Source organism: Schistocerca piceifrons, chromosome X (genome assembly GCF_021461385.2).
Source record: "Schistocerca piceifrons isolate TAMUIC-IGC-003096 chromosome X, iqSchPice1.1, whole genome shotgun sequence".
In the NCBI taxonomy this organism is placed as follows: domain Eukaryota; kingdom Metazoa; phylum Arthropoda; class Insecta; order Orthoptera; family Acrididae; genus Schistocerca; species Schistocerca piceifrons.
In genome coordinates, this window is record NC_060149.1 from 732,981,800 (window position 1) to 732,994,701 (window position 12,902).

Genomic DNA, 12,902 nt, shown 5'->3' on the forward strand with positions numbered 1-12,902 from the left:
TAAGAAATATGCAACTAGTAAAACACAGAAAAAGGAAATACGTAACATCCCGCTCTGGAGATGTGAACAAGCGACAACAGTGGGCCCGATATTACCCCGCTACAAAACACAAAAACAAGTAAATATGCTTGTCTAGTTTCTCCTCAATTCTCAAACACTTTGTTAACACAACACCTTTACCTATAAAAATTTTCTGATATCACAGGCTGTTAAAATGAGATTAGTTATTTCATGCATCAAACGTGAACGTTGTGATTACTTTAGAGTAAACCATTTAGTGAAATTTATTTAGCCAAAGTAGTTCAAACATAAAGTAGTTATAATCTATAATTGAATGAAAACAATTCATCCACTTACTCTGTAATGCGGCAATAGCGTGATTCCACTTACCTAGAAAAAAAGAAAATTCTCCTTTATTAACTATTCCTCAAACACAATTGATTTTTATTCAAATATGGTAAGATAGACTACAGAAATCCATTTATCTGATATTTTACCATAACTATTACGTTAAGATTAGCTGTGTTAACTGTTGTCAAGAATATTCGTACGAGAGGCAGGCTTTTAAGAAGTAGAAAAATTCTTAACGCCTTTTTACAGTAGATATGTGTCAAAAGCGACTTTGAAACTGATGGTAGTGTATAATGAGGTGACGAAAGTCATAATATAGCGATACGCACATAGACAGATGGCTGTAGTATCGTATAGACAAGGTATAAAACGGCAGTGCATTGGCGGAGCTGTCATTTGTACTCAGATAATTCATGTGAAAAGGTTTCCGACGTGATTACGGCCGCGCGACGAGAATTAACAAACTTCAAATGCAGAACAGTAGTTGGAGCTAGACACACGGGTGATTCCAGTATTTGTAGCTAGAGACACGGGACATTCTATTTCGAAAATCGTTAGGTAATTCAATATTTCGAGATCCACAGAGCCAAGAGCGTGCCGGGAATAAAAAATTTCAGGCATTAACTCTCACCACAGATAACGCAGTGGCGGACGGCCTTTTCTTAACGACCGAGAGCAGCGGTGTTTGCGTAGTGTTGGTAGTTCTAGCAGACAAGCAACACCGCGTGAAATAACCGCAGAAATCAATGTTGGGCGTGTGACTAACGTATTCGATAGGCGAGTACGGCGAAATAAGGCGTTAATGAGCTGTGGCAGCTGGCGATCGATGCGAGCTCCATTTCTAACAGCACAACGTCGCATGAAGCGCCTTTCCTGGGCTTGTGACCATATCGGTAGGACCCTAGACGATTGAAAAACCATGTCTTGGTCATATGAGTCCCAATTTCACTTGCCAAGAGCTGATGGTAGGGTTAGATTGTGGTGCAGACCTCACGAAGCCATGGTTCGAAACTGTCAACTAGCCACTTTGCAAGCTCGTGTTGTCTCTGTAATGGTGTGGGCTGTATTTACATGGAATGGACTGGATCCCTGGTCCAACTGAACCCATCATTGACTAGTAATGTTTATGTTCGGCAACTTGGAGACATTTGCGGCCATTCATGTACCCAAACAACCATGTGCTATGTCAGTGGGCCACAACTGTTCGCGATTGGTTTAAAGAACATTTTATACAGTTTGAACGAATGATTTGGCCACACAGATCGCCAGACAAGAATGCAATCGAAAATTTATGGGACATAATCGAGAGGTCAATTCGTGCACAATGTCCTGCATCGGCAAAACTTTCGCACTTATGGACGGCCGTGGAAGCGGTATGGCTTAGTATTTCTGCAGGGGACTTGTAACGATTTACTGAGTCCATGCCACGTCGAGTTGCTCCACTCCGCCGGTCAAAAGGAGGTAGGAAACGATACTAGGAGGTATTCACCACATTGTATATTCCCTGCAGAACGCATAAGCATTTTAATGATTGTCAAGTTATTGTTGCTACATGATTCTCCCACGGGAGGTCAAAAATTAAGTGATCTTTAGGACTATGATGGGTCTCTTCCTAACACACGCGACACGTACATCAGAACAGTATCCATGAAACACAAAAGCTGTAAGAGTAAATCCGAAAAATACCATAAGCGAACGCCAATATCGAGTTATAAATTAACATAATATAGCGAAAACTAAATTTCATATTTCCTGTTATTTGTCACTACTGCCATGAATCCAGACAACGGAAGTAATATTCATGTAAACATACGGACAATATAGACTACTGGACACTAAAATTGCTACACCACGAAGACGACGAGCTACAGACGCGAAATTCAACCGACAGGAAGAAATGCTGAGATATGCAAATGATTAGCTTTTCAGAGTATTCACACAATGTTGGCGCCGGTAGCGACACCTACAACGTCCTAACATGAGGTAAGTATCCAACCGATTTCTCATACACAAACAGCAGTTGACCAGCGTTGCCTGGTGAAACGTTGTTGTGATGCCTCGTGTAAGGATGAGAAATGCGTACCATCACGTTTCCGACTTTGATAAAGGTCGGATTGTAGCCAATCGCGATTGCGGTTTATCGTATCGCGACATAGCTGCTCGCGTTGGTCGAGATCCAATGACTGTTAGCAGAATATGGAATCGGTGGGTTCAGGAGGGTAATACGGAATGCCGTGCTGGATCCCAATGGCCTCGTATCACTAGCAGTCGAGATGACAGGCATCTGATCCGCATGGCTGTAACGGATCGTGAAGCCACGTCTCGATCCCTGAGTCAACAGATGGGGACGTTTGCAAGACAACAACCATCTGCACGAATAGTTCGACGTCGTTTGCAGCAGCATGGACTATCAGCTCGGAGACCATGGCTGCGGTTACCCTTGACGCTGCATCACATACAGGAGCGACTGCGATGGTGTACTCAACGACGAACCTGGGTGCACGAATGGCAAAACGTCATTTTTTCGGATGAATCCAGGTTCTGTTTACATCATCATGATGGTCGCATCCGTGTTTGGCGACATCGCGGTGAACGCACATTGGGAGCGTGTATTCGTCGTCGCCATACTGGTGTGTCACCCGGCGTGATGATGTCGGGTGCCATTGGTTACACGTCTCAGTCACCTCTTCGAACAGTGGACGTTACATTTCAGGTGTGTTACGACCCGTGGCTCTACCCTTCATTCGATCCCTACGAAACCCTACATTTCAGCAGGATAATGCACGACCGAATGTTGCAGGTCCTGTACGGGTCTTTCTGGATATAAAAAATGTTCGACTGCTGCCCTGGCCAGCACGTTCTCCAGATCTCTCACCAACTGAAAATGTCTGGTCAATGGTGGCCGAACAACTGGCGCCATCCAAGCTCTGTTTGACTCAATGCCCAGGCGTATCAAGGCCGATATTACGGCCAGAGGTCGTTTTTCTGGGTACTGATTTCTCAGGATCTGTGCACCCACATTGCGTGAAAATGTAATGACATGTCAGCTCTAGTATAATATATTTGACCAATGAATACCCGTTTATCATCTGCAGTTCTTCTTGATGTAGCAACTTTAATGGCCAGTATTGGATTTCTTTTAAAAATTTAACCCGTGTAGAGCAAAATGGTTCAACGATATATTGACAGATGTAAAGTTGATTTTCAGGAGTGCTATTAGGAACGCATGAAGAATGCGAAATGAAAAGAGAATGTAAAAGCTGACAACTGAATTACAGTTTACATATAAGCTAGTATTTTGTCTTGACGGTGTCACGTACGCTGCACGACATTTATGTAAACAGACAAGGCTGCTTGATTTTGTTTTCACTTTGGGCAGACGTTGATAAGCACGTTTCAAAATTAACATTTACAGCAATAAAGAGGACGCAGTCGACGAAAAACCACATTTTTCACTAAACCACATCGTTTACTCACGACGTAGTTTAAAACATATAATTAAATCAATTTTAGTTAATATACGAAGTGTTGGTCGAGATAAATACGGCTGACTGATGGCTGACAAGACAGAGACTTGGACAAGCCAAACGCAACCTATGCAACAACGAGGCGCAAAACGAAAATCTTTGCCACGACGACGTCAGCTGGCCAAGAAGATAAAGAGACACAATCCGAAACATGACCAGTGAGACAATATTCGACCCAAGTACGCTGGGTGATCACATTTATACTGGCTGCGAGGAACACTACTAGCCGGCGTATTCTCCTGGCGTGATGGGTGGTGCGCTCGATATGCGAGCGTTGTACTGCGATGATACTATTTCCTCTAACGACAATGTAGGTCCATTTCCTCCTGCGGGTATTCGACTTTCTCGGAGCCCGACTCCAGTGCCACGAATGAAAAAAAAAAATATTTGTAGAGATTTGAATCCATGTTTGCTAGGGGTGATATGCCCCCAAGAAATCTGGCTGTTCCCCTCTTTTCATTCAAACATTTTTTTTTAACTCTCTCTAAAGTATATTTCTCTTAACTTCTTGAAATGTTAACTAAATTCTCGCCACACCATGAGTGACAGGATATGTAGAGTATACAAGTAAGATGCTGAATGGACCGCATTACTCAGACTTTTACTGCATATTATGTTATTTGCTGTTTACTAAAGTGCAGAAGTCCCAGCCCTGTTGAAGCAGACGGCCAGTGTGGATAACAAGACATCCGAACTATACGTACGCGATAGCGGAAAGAAATTGAAAATTTGTGGTAAGTTCCTATGGGACCAAACTGCTAAGGTCATCGGTCCCTAGGCTTACACACTACTTAATCTAACTTAAACTGACTTACGCTAACGACAACACACACACACACACACCAATGCCCCAGGGCGGATTCAAACCTCCAACTGGGGAAGCCGTGCGAACCGTGGCAAGGCGCCTGAGACCTCACGGCTACCCCTCGCAGCCACGAGAGCGGAAATTTAAGAAAAAAGATTACAGCAGGAAAAAGAAAAATGGTTCAAATGGCTCTGAGCACTATGGGACTTAACATCTGTGGTCATCAGTCCCCTAGAACTTCGAACTACTTAAACCTAACTAACCTAAGGACATCACACACATCCATGCCCGAGGCAGGAGTCGAACCTGCGACCGTAGCAGTCGCGCGGTTCCGGACTGAGCGCCTTAACCGCGAGACCACCGCGGCCGGCCAGGAAAAAGAGCCACTTGCAATACCATACTACAGAAAATACTTTGAGGTTGTAAGTAACGTCATTAATCATTCTAATAAAATGGACTTCTAAAGTATCAAATAAATGAAAACAGTGTAGACTTTGTCAGGGGAAGCAACACAAAGATGCTGTTACCAAACCAGTGGAATTGGACAAGAAAGATATTACTGACATTAATGAGAAACGTGTAATACTCTGAGTGAATATCTTGTCAATTACTGATGAACTGAATGAAATTTTATGCCACAACAGTTACACAATTTTTATATAAAATGTGCTTTTTAGAGAGCTACTGCCGACTGACAAAGAGAAAACTGAGGCAATGATGAGTTATATAGTGTCAGATTTCGTGCTTATGAGCACATACCAAGCAGACAGTGGTAAAGTTTACAAGGGCTATCCAGAAAGTAACAGACTTTTTCGTCTGTTGCGGTGGTGGGTGGGACTAAAGCCACCATCTTGGTGTCATAACTTTCCGATCCTCCAGCACGCATCCAGTGATGATAAAATATGGACTGCGTGTCTGCTACTTTTCTTTCTTTGACGTGTTATAATGTGCGCTGCAGTAGAAAATCCATCACTTGTGAGGTTCATTCAGTGATTAGGTTGTTGTTAAAAATAAAAAATAACTGTAGAGTTTTTTAAATTTATCGCGACCTTTGTGATCTGTGCGGTAAAGAAATAACGAGTGAAAGCTAAGTGACACAGTAGTGCAGTGATTTTATAAAGAGCTGTACCAATGTTCACGATGAGGACCGCAGATGTAAGCTTAGCCTTGTGACTGGCGAACTGGTGACGAAAATCAATGACAAAATTCCTAAAAATCGTCGTTTCACGATTAGGGAACTTTCGCAACATTAACCCAAATTTCATGAATTTGGTGCATGAAACTGTGGCGGAGATGCTTGTTTATCATAAATTTTGTGCCAGATGGCTTCCGAAAATCCCAAACGAAGGGCACAAAAAACAAAGACTGGCTGCAGCACTGGTCTTCCTCGAGGATTATGAGGAAAATGGTAACAAAGTTATCGATCATATCATAACTGGGGACGAGATTTGGGTGAAGCGTGTGAATTGTGAAACAAAAAGGAAGGCGATGGAATGGGGACACTTTAGATTTCCCAAGAAATCACGGAAGTCAGGCAGCAGCAGCCGGCCGACACACAAGTAGCAACAGGGAAGAAACCGATTTTATTACATTTTATGAGATCCTAACCAGGATCGAATTGCATAGTTTCATCTGTGTGCTCCGGTAGTTCAATTTTTGAATCTCTGCGTATTAATCTAATTTACTGTACAGAGTTATTGTTTTTTCCTGTTTGTCTACAGTTGAGTTCCGTAGAGGGTGTCGATAATCCTAGTTTTTCCACGGTCTTTAGTGTGGATAGGGACAGTGATTGCTTTGTACGGATGTAAGCCGAGTTTACGACACTTTGCTCTCAGCTCCACGCTGCGATGGCTTCGGTTACACCGTCTGAAGCTGCAGTGGAAGTGTTGTGGAGATCCAACGGACGTCCAGTACGTCCGAGTCCACCGATCGGTCCGCACCGGTTGCCAGCCAAGGTACTGCTCGCACTGAGGTTGCCCCTCACACTCGTGGTCGAGTGCGGGCTGGCCTCAGGGCGTGGCAGGCAGCGAAAGACTTCCCAGGGGGCCAGATGTAAGGCTTCCCCAATTAGTCTCGCAAACGGAATCCAGGTACTGTCTGTGGCTGATACTATCCCTCAGCCAGATGTCGTCGCTTGTACTGTTCCAGAGGAAACCTCTCAGCCTGCAAGATCCGGACAATCACAGAGGATGGGATTATTGGTAGCTGGGAGCATTATGGGTCCCCTCAGGGACATAGCTCCCAAAGAGGAGAAGAAAGTATACGTGCACTCGGTGTGTATACCGGGTAGAGTCATTCCGGACGTGGACTGGGTGCTTCCAGATGCCATGAAGAACACTGGGTGCAGCAAACTGCAAGTGGAGGCTCATGTCGGAACCAGTGATGTGTGTCGCTTTGGATCGGAGGAGATTCTCTCTGGTTTCGAGCGGCTAACAGAAGTGGTAAAGGCTGTCAGTATTACTTGCGAGATGAAGGCAGAGCTCACCATCTGCAACATTGTTGACAGGAACGATCGCGGACATCTGGTACAGGGCCGAGTGGAGGGTCAGAATCAGGGCCTCATACGGCTCTACGACCGTGCAGGCTGCAGATTCCTTGACTTGCGTCATAGGGTAGTGGGGTTTCTGGTTCTTCTAAAAAGGTCAGGAGTCCATTACACGCAGGAGGCTGCTACACGGGTAGCAGCGGCTGCGTGGCATGGACTGCGTGGCATCTACATCTACGTGAATACTCTGTAATTCACAATAAAGCGCCTGGCAGAGGGTTCAATGAACCACCTTTAAGCTGTCTCACTGCCGTTCCACTCCCGAACGGCGCGCGGGAAAACGAGCACTTAAATTTTTCTGTGCGAGCCCTGATTTCTCTTATTTTGTCGTGATGATCATTTCTCTCTATGTAGATGGGTGCCAACAGAATGTTTTCGCATTCGGAGGAGAAAAGTGGTGACTGAAATTTAGTGAGAGGATCCCGTCGCAACGAAAAAGGCCTTTGTTTTAATGATTGCCACTCCACGTATCATGCCTTTTTCTCTGTCTCTCTTATTTCGCGATAATACAAAACGAGCTGCCCTTCTCTGTATTTATCAGATGCCATCCGTCAGTCGCACCTGATTCGAATTCCACACCGCACAGCAATACTGCCGGCTTTGGTGGCCATGCGGTTCTAGGCGCTTCAGTCCGGAACCGCGCGACTGCTACGGTCGCAGGTTCGAATCCTGCCTCTGCCATGGATGTGTGTGATGTCCTTAGGCTAGTTAGGTTTCAGTAGTTCTAAGTTCTAGGGGACTGATGACCTCAGATGTTAAGTCCCATAGTGCTCAGAGCCATTTGAACAGCAATACTCCAGAATAGGGCGGACAAGCGTGGTGTAAGCAGTCTCTTTACTAGAGCTGTTGCATCTTCTAAGTGTTCTGCCAAAGAATCACACTCTTTGGTTTGCTACCTACAACATTATCTATGTGATCGTTCCAGTTTAGGTTGTTTGCAATTGTAGTCCCTAAGTATCTAGTTGAATTTACAGCCTTCAGATTTGTGAGACTTATCGCGTAATCGAACTTTAGCTTATTTCTTTTAGTACTCTTGTGAGTAACTTCACACTTTTCTTTATCCAGGGTCAATTGCCACTTTTTGTACCATACAGATATCTTATCTAAATCATTTTGCAGTTCGTTTTGGTCATCTGATAAGGGTCCCAGGGAAACACAAATAGGGCTTCAGTCTCAAAGGGTTAGGTCCTCCACAGGAAGAACATAGATCTAGGAAGCATCGATATAACAGCTGTAAACTGTCGTAGCTGTGTTGGTAACTGTGTTGGGAATGTACAAGAACTCAAAACGCTAACAGAAAGCACTGATGCTCAAATCGTTATGGGCGCTGAAAGCTGGCTAAAGCCGGAGATATTTCAGCCAAAATTTCTTCGAAGAACCTACCGGTGTTCCGAAAGGATAGGCTAAACACAGTTGGCGATGGCGTGTTTGTTGCTGTTAGAAGTATTTTATCTTGTAGTGAATTTTTTGAAGTAGATTGCTCCGGTGATTTAGTATGGGCAGAGGTCATTTTGACAACAGGAATAAAATAATAATTGTATCCTTTTACAGATCTCTCATTTTAGATGATAAAATTGCTGAAAGTTCAAAGAAAATTTGAGTTTAATTTCAAATCAATGCCACACTCATACAATCGTAGTTGATGGTGATTTTAATTTACCCGCAATATGTTGGCGAAAATACATGTGTACATCCGGAGGTACGTACAAAACATCATCCGAAATTGTGTTAAATGCAAACACTGAATATGATTCCGTGCAGTCATTTCATGAGCCCCCGCCAATAGTTGGGTTGGGCTGTGGCTGTGTGGGGGAGGAGACCAGACAGCGAGGTCATCGGTCTCATCGGATTAGGGAAGGATGTCGGCCGTGCCCTTTCAAAGGAAGCATCCCGGCATTTGCCTGGAGCTGTTTAGGGAAATCACGGAAAACCTAAATCAGGATGGTCGGACGCGGGATTGAACCGTCGTCCTCCCGAATGCGAGTCCAGTGTGCTTACCACTGCGCCACCTCGCTCGGTCCCGCCAATAGTAAACGATTGTGAAAATGCACTTCACCTCTTAGCAACATATGAACCTGAGCTAATAACAATCATCAAAACGGAATCAGGGATTAGTAAACACAGGGTTGTCGTAGCTAGACTGAATCCTGTAACACCCAAATCCTAGAAAAATAAACGAAAAATAAATCTATTCAAAAAAGCAGGTGAAAATTCGATTGACGCCTTCCTGAGAGACAATCTTCACTCCTTCCAAATTAACAGTCCAAGTGTAGACCAGATGTGGCTTGGAGCCAGAGTAACAGTATCTGCAACAGTTGATCATGTTTATATCAAATAAATTAACAAAAGGTAGAGATGATCCCCATGGAGCACAAAACGTGTCAGAACACTGTTGCAGAAACAACGAGAAAAGCATGCCAAATTTAAACGATCGCAAAATCTCTAAGACTGGCGGTCTTTTACAGAAGCTCGAAATTTATCACGGACTTCAATGCGATATGCTTGTAATAGTTTTCAAAACGAGACTTTGTCTCGAAACCTGGTAGAAAATCCGAAGAGATTCTGGTCGTATGTAAGGTACGCTAGAGGCAAGATACAACCAATGCCCTCTCTGCGCGATAGCAAAGGAAATACTGTCGACGACAGAGTTACTGAACACAGCCTTCCGAAATTCCTTCACCAATGAATACGAAGTAAATAGTCCAGAATTCGAATCAAGATCAGCTTTCAACATGAGCAAATTAGAAATAGATATCCTCGGACGAGTGAAGAAAGTTTTAAATCATCTAATAAAAGCAAGTCTTACGGTCCACACTGTATACCAATTAGATTCCTTTCAGAGTATGCTGGTGCAATATCTCCACACTTAACAATCACATGCAAGCGCTCGCTCGACGAAAGATCCGTACCCAAAGACTTGAAAGTTGCACAAGTCGCACCAATATTCAGGAATGGCAGTAGGAATAATCCACTAAATTAAAGACCCATATCGTTAAAGTCCACATGCAGCAGAATCTTCGAGCATATATTGTGTTCGAACATTATGAATTACCTTGAAGAGAATTGTCTATTGGCACATCGTCAACACGGATTTACAACACATCGTTCTTGTGAAACACAACTAGCTCTTTACACACACGAAGTGTTGAGTGCTAATGATAAGGTATTTCAAACTGATACCATGTTTCTAGATTTCCAGAACTCTTGACTCTATACCACAAAAGCGGCTTGTAGTGACATTGCGTGCTTATGGAATATCGTCTCAGTTATACCACTGGATTCGTAATTTCCTGTTAGACAAGTCACAGTTCGTAGTAATTGACGGAAAGTCATCGAGTAAAGCAGAACTGATTTCTGGCGTTCCCCAAGGTAGTGACACGGGCCGTCTGCTGTTCCTGAACTATATAAACGATTTAGGAGACAATGTGTTTGCAGATGATGCTGTCGTTTATCGTCTAGTGAAGGTATCGGAAGATCAAAACAAATTGCAAAAAGGTTTAGAAAAGCTGTCTGTATGTTGCAAAAATTGGCAGTTGACGCTAAATAATGTAAAGTGTGAGGTCATCCACATGAGTACTAAAAGGAATCAGTCGAACTCCAATTACACGATAAATCAATCAAATCTAAGGGCCGTAAATTCAACAAGGAATTACGATTATGAACAACTTAAATTGGAAAGAACAAGTAGAAAATGTTGTGGGGGTAGCAAACCAAAGACTGCGTTTTATTGGCAGAACACTTAGAAAATGTAACAGGTCTGCTAAACAGACTGCCTACACTACGCTTGTCCGTCCTCTTTTGGAGTACTGCAGCGCGTTCTGAGATCCTTACCAAATGGTTCAAATGGCTCTGAGCACTATGGGACTGAACATCTATGGTCATCAGTCCCCTAGAACTTAGAACTACTTAAACCTAACTAACCTAAGGACATCACACAACACCCAGTCATCACGAGGCAGAGAAAGGATCCTTACCAAATAAGATTAACAGAGTATATCTAGAAAGTTCAAAGAAAGAAAGCACTTTTTGTATTATCGTGAAACAGGGGAGAGAGTGTCACTGACATACCACAGGATTTGTGGTGGTCTTTATTAAAACCACGGCGTTTCTCACTGCGGCGGAACCTTCCCACGAAATTTGAATCACCAACTTATTCCTCCGAATGCGAAAATATTTTGTTGACGCCGATCTAATGGGGAGAAACGATCATCATAATAAAATAAGGGAGATCAGAGCTCGCACGAAAAGATACAGGTGTTCGAGATCGGAATAATAGAGGAGTTTTGTGAGGGTGGTTCAGTGAACCCTCTGCCAGGCACTTAAGTGTGATTTGTTAAGTATCCATGTAGATGTAAATGTAGAATAGTTTTCAAAAGCAGTCAGCCAGAAAGATCATAGCTACTATGTTTTGGGACTCTAAGGGAGTGATTCTCGTTGATTTTCTTGAACGTGGCATAACAATTAACGCAGAGAGGTATTGCGAAACACTGACGAAGTCAAGGCGGGCGATACTAAACATCCGTGGGAGAAAACTTAGCGCAAAAGTCTTGTTTTTTCACGAGAACGCACGTCCACACGGCCCATCGTTATCGAGAGCTCCTACGGGGTTCTGTCTGGAAGATGTTTGATTATCCACCATACAGTCAACATATGAGGCCGAGCTTCTACCACCTCTTCCCAGCAATGCGGACATGGCTCGCTACACAACGCTTTGATACTGACGCCGAACTGCATACCGGGATACACCAGGTTTGCAATCACAGGCGGCAAGTTTCTACAGAGACTTCACAGAAAGCCTTGTGTATGGTAAGTGCCTCAATTTAAATGGTAATTATGTAGAAAAAGGGCTTAATAGTGTACCTTTAAAATATATTTAAAAATGTTTTTCCATGGTCTTAATTTTTTGTTTCAAAACATGTGTTTCTTTAAGGGTGGCCCTCGTATTTCCCTCCATGTTCTTATCTAAATGAGAAACATACATAAAAGTTAGTAAGGATATGTGTATCCTACAATACTATTGCATTTAGTTACTTGTGTATCTCGTTTTGTCAGAGTCCCTGATATTCAGTAGTAAGGAGATCACGTAAAAAATGAGAAATATATACATCAAAAAAAGTTTTGCATCACCCCAGTTCTAAGAACTCCTGAAGACAGCCGTTGACAGGGGATATTGTATCACAGACACAGTCCCTTTGACTATTCAGAGATGTCACTAAACCCATCCAATGATGTAAACAGCTATACATGAGCGGCGCCTATTAGACGGAGGGGGTCCGACATCCGATCAGTTCCAGTCATTCCACCAGGAAGGAGGTACGCAGCTCGTGTTGTCTGTAGGTCAACCATGCCTAGACAGTCAATACCGCTGTTCGATCGCGTCCGCATCGTTACTTTGTGCCAGGAAGGGCTCTCAAAAAGGGAAGTGCCCAGGCTCTCGGACTGAACCAAAGCGATGTTGTTTGCACATGGAGGAGATACAGAGAGACAGGAACTGTCCTTGTCATGCCTCGCTCAGGCCGCCCAAGGGCTACTACTGTCGTGATGACCTCTACCTACGCATGATGGCTCGGAGGAACCCTGACAAACCATCATGTTAAATAATGCTTTTTGTGCAGCCACAGGACGTCGCGTTACGACTCAAACTGTGCGCAATAGGCTGCATGATGCGCCGTTT